This window comes from Alexandromys fortis, unplaced genomic scaffold (genome assembly GCF_014885135.2).
Source record: "Alexandromys fortis isolate MF-2015 unplaced genomic scaffold, M_Fortis_MF-2015_v1.1 scaffold_22, whole genome shotgun sequence".
In the NCBI taxonomy this organism is placed as follows: Eukaryota; Metazoa; Chordata; class Mammalia; order Rodentia; family Cricetidae; genus Alexandromys; species Alexandromys fortis.
The window spans coordinates 11,656,035-11,660,736 of NW_026067900.1; the positions used below are offsets into that span (position 1 = coordinate 11,656,035).

The 4,702-nt window shown below is 41.2% G+C and overlaps 1 protein-coding gene and 1 pseudogene across 11 annotated transcripts in view; one reads left to right on the top strand and one right to left on the bottom strand.

Annotated features, from left to right (window-relative positions):
• Positions 1-4,702, top strand: part of LOC126491101 (glutathione S-transferase A2) — a 193,948-nt gene that overhangs the window by 30,771 nt on the left and 158,475 nt on the right. For 2 of the 11 annotated variants that reach the window (XM_050126581.1, XM_050126621.1), the window contains exon 1: positions 1,424-1,442. The exons of the other annotated variants lie outside the window; for them this stretch is intronic. The gene's annotated coding sequence lies outside the window, so the exon portion shown is untranslated. Of the gene's footprint in view, positions 1-1,423; positions 1,443-4,702 lie in introns of those variants that run through there. 11 annotated transcript variants of the gene reach the window in all.
• On the bottom strand, positions 76-1,332 carry LOC126491200 (protein Dr1-like; annotated as a pseudogene).

Sequence of the window (4,702 nt, forward strand, 5' to 3'; positions counted from 1 at the left end):
ATATATACACACACACATATATATATATATATAAAATGTTACAGTACAAATTAGAATAGCCAGCAGTGACTCACCTATTTTTGTAGACTAAACTACCTACCTTTGGTACTTAACCTTTTTGAAAAAACGATTCCTTCTAGTTTTTTCCAAACACGTCATGGGCATATCCATGAAATACCTTAAAATAATTTCAGTGTAAAGGATTCAGCAAAATTTCTATCCTTTTTACTACTTTTTCTGTTATACTGGGAAAGTATATCTATCTGATAAATGCATAACAATATTTCCCTTTTTCTAAAACTGCAAAATATGAATATTAAGAAATCTAATATTTATAAACTTATATAAATTTCTATATATACTATATAGGACTGATTTTTTTCCGCCGACCTGATTCAACGTATTCTGCATCACACCATGCCCCATCTCAATATAAAACTCTCAATTTTAGTTCAGTTAAAAGGGCAGAGAAAATGCAAATACAAATTAAGACATCTGTGAATTTCACTGCATTTTTATAAACCTGACATTTTCTGTAATATTATTTATAGAACAAATAAAGTGTTCACACTACTCATAAATTCCAGAAACACCATTACAAATTCAAAGCTGATGTTATGTTGAACCTTAAATTTTCAATGTTGAAAGAGACAGTTTTACATGTATAGCACAGCAGTTGAAACCTGACAGCAGACGTCTCTAGAACACCAACGGTAGGTAAGTCCACCAGGATGCAAACACAATTACAGATAAGCATTTCTTCCACTGTTTTTTTTTTTTTTTTCATAGAGGACACAGAAGCCGAGATGGTGAATTTCAGATATCACCATCATCTTCTTCATCTTGAGAAGATCCTGCCTGATGGGATGCGCTGGCAGAGGCTGCAGCAAGCTGGGCTTGTTGGGCGGCTTGCTGCATTTGAAGCCATTCCTGTTGGGCCAATTCTGCTTGTTGCTGTCTAGCCTTTGCAAACAATTCCTGGTGCTGTCTCAATAGCTCTTCCTCAGGAATGCCAAGGTTTTCCAAACGAGAACTGGCCTTTCTTCTTTTTAGCGCTACTGTCCTGCATTCTTGTAAGACCTCTTTTACTTACTGATGTAAGAGCCAAAGCCCAAACTTCCTAGTCCTTGTGTGACGTGCTCTGGGGAAATCGTCTTCTTTTCCGACTTGTTGCAAATCTCATTGGATTCCGAAGATAAGGTGAATGAATTCAGTGCAGCAGTTGACGACCAGCTCTCGGGCGTCGTTGACCACCCGGACATTAGGGAGAGTCTCTTTGATCATCTTATTTATAGAGCTGAGATCATCATCGTTGCCTGACGAGGAAGCCATCGTACCTTCCTGCCTTTCAGGCCCCAACTTTTAAACTCCACGACTCGGGTCCACCACTCCGCGAAGATTCCAGGCTGTCGGGGTCGGGGGAGCTCGGAGAAGAGGAAGAGGTGGGTTCGAGGGCCGAGAACGTCCACTGTGTGGGAAATTCTAGTGCGCGTCTGTAGGGAAGGTCGGGGTGCCGAGGCCTCCGGGGACCGCCCTCCGGTACCGACTCACACGGACCCGGACGGCACGGGATCCCCGCCGGCCGCAGGCCGGGGCGGACGCCCACAGGCCCGGCTCTACAGAGCCGGAGCCCCAGCGGCCGCCGCCACCAGCAGCGGTGCCGCCGCCTGGGCCAAATCATCCTTCGGGCACCCGCGCCGCCTTTTCACAACACGTCTGCCTAGGCCGCCGGTGAACCAAGGCGAACGGGGCCGAGCACAGCCGGAGCCACGGCCACCGCCGCCGGGGCGAGAGCAGCTGCGGAAGCCTAGCGGTGCTAACGGTGGTCTCGCTGTCTTAACTTGATATTTATTGAGCTCTACATTTTTCTCTGCTCCCCTTCCTGCCTCTCCCCTCTCCCTTCAATCCTCCTCCAAGGTCCCCATACTCCCAATCAACTCAGGACATCTTGTCTTTTTATACTTTCTACTTACCATGTAGATTATATCTATGTAAGTCTCTCTTGTTGTCTTGGTGTCCGTATTATTGTCTAAGTTCTGAGACTGTGATTTGTGGGCTGATTTTATTTGCTTTATGTTTAAAAACTACTTATGAGTGAGCACATGCGATAATTGTCTTTCTGTGTCTGGGTTACCTCACTCAAAATGATTTTTTCTAGCTCCATCCACTTTCCTGCAAAATTCAAGATGTTGTTATTTTTTTCCGCTGTGTAGTTCTCCATTGTGTAAATGTACCACATTTTCCTTATCCATTCTTTGGTCAAGGGACATTTAGATTGTTTCCAGGTTCTGGCTATGACAAACAAAGCTGCTATGAACATAGTTGAGGACATGTCCTTGTGGCACGGATTGAGTATCCTTTGGATATATACCCAAGGGTTACGGTATTACTGGGTCTTGAGGAAGGTTGCTTCCTAATTTTCTGAGAAATCGCCACACTGACATCCAAAGGGGCTGTACCAGCTTGCATTCCCACCAGCAATGCAGAAGTGTTCCATTTACCCCACAACATTTCCTTCATAAGTGTCATCAGTGTTTTTGATCTTGACCATTCTTACAGGTGTAAAATGGAATCTCAGAGTTGTTTTGATTTGCATTCTCTGATGACCAAGGATGTTGAACATTTCCTTAAGTGTCTTTCAGCCATTTTAGATTCCTCTGTTGAGACTTCACTGTTTAGGTCTGTACTCTTTTTTTTTTTTTTTTTTTAAATTGGATTATGTGTTCTTTTGGTGACCAATTTCTTGAGTTCTTTGTATATTTTGAGATCAGACCTCTGTCCAATGTGGGGTTAGTGAAGATCTTTTCCCATTCTGTAGGCTGTCATTTTGTCTTGTTGACTGTGTCCTTTGCTTTAAAGAAGCTTTTCAGTTTTAGGAGGTCCCATTTATTAATTGTTTCTCTCAATGTCTGTGCTGCTGGGGTTATATTTAGGAAGTGGTCTCCTGTGCCAATGTATTCAAGTGTACTTCCCACTTTCTCTTCTATAAGAGTGTGGCTGGCTTTATGTTGAGGTCTTTGATTCATCTGGACTTGAGTTTTGTGCATAGTGATAGATATGGGTCTATTTTCATTCTTCTACATGTTGATATCAAGTTATGCCATCACCACTTTTTAAATATGCTTTCTTGGGGCTGGAGAGATGGCTCAGAGGTTAAGAGCATTGCCTGTTCTTCCAAAGGTCCTGAGTTCAATTCCCAGCAACCACATGGTGGCTCACAGCCATCTGTAATGGGGTCTGGTGCCCTCTTCTGGCCTGCAGGCATACACACAGACAGAATATTGTATACATAATAAATAAATAAATAAATAAGTAAAATAAATATGCTTTCTTTTTTCCATTTAATACTTTTTGCTTCTTTATCAAAAATCAGGTATTTGAAGATGTGTGGATTGATCTCCGAGTTGTCTATTCGGTTCCATTGGTCCTCCTATCTGTTCTTATGCCAATACCAGGCTGTTTTCGGTACTGTATGTAGCTCTGTAGTAGAGTTTGAAGTCAGGGATTGTTCCAGAAGTTCTCTTATTGTTCAGGATTGTTTGGGCTATCCTGGGTTTTTTGTTTTTCCATATGAAGTTGAGAACCATTCTTTCAAAGTCTGTGAAGAATTTTGCTGGGCATTGCTTTGAATCTGTAGATTGCTTTTGGTAAGATTGCCATTTTTACTATGTTAATTCTACTTACCCAAGATCATGGGAGATCTTTCCACTTTCTGGTGTTTTCTTCCATTTCTTTCTTCAAAGATTTAAAGTTCTTGGCATACAAGTCTCCCACTTGTTTGGTAAGAGTTACTCCAAGATATTTTATGTGACTTGTGGCTATTGTGAAGGGTGTTGTTTCTCTGATTTCTTTCCCAGCACTTTTATCATCTGTGTACAGGAGGGCTACTGATTTTTTTTTGAGGTAATCTTGTATCCTGCTACGTTACTGAGAGTGTTTATGAGTTGTAGAAGTTCCTTGGTAGAATTTTTGGGATCGCTTATGTAAACTATCATATCATCAGCAAACAGTGAGAGTTTGACTTCTTTTCCAATTTGTATCCCCTTTATCTCCTTTTGGTGTCTTATTGCTCTAGCCAGACCTCAAGAACTATATTCAGTAGATATGGAGAGTGGACAACCTTGTCTTGTTTCTGATTTCAGTGGGATCGCTGGGAGTTTCTCCCCATTTAGTTTGATTGCTGTTGTCTTGCTGTATATTGCCTTTATTATGTTTAGGTATGTTCCTTGTATCCCTGCTCTCTCCAAGACCTTCATCATGAAGGGATGTTGTATTTTGTCAAAAGATTTTCAGCATCTAATGAGATGATCATGTGGTTTTTATTTTTCAGTTTGTTTATATGGTGGATTATGTTGAGAGATTTTCGTATGTTGAACCATCCCTGCAACTCTGGGGTGAAGCCACCTTCATCATGGTGGATGATGGTTCTGTTGTGTTCTTGGATTTGATTTGCCAGTATTTTATTTAGTATTTTTGCATCAATGTTCATGAGTGAGATTGGTCTGTAATTCTCTTTCTTAGTAATGTTTTCTGTGGTTTGGGTGTCAGGGTAATTGTAGCCTCATAGAAAGAGTTTGGCACTGGTCCTTCTGTTTTATTGTATGGAACAATTTGAGGAATTTTGGTATTAGTTCTTCTTTGAAAATCTTGTAGAATTCTGAGCTGAAACCATCTGGTCCTGGGCTTTTTTTTTTTTTTTTTT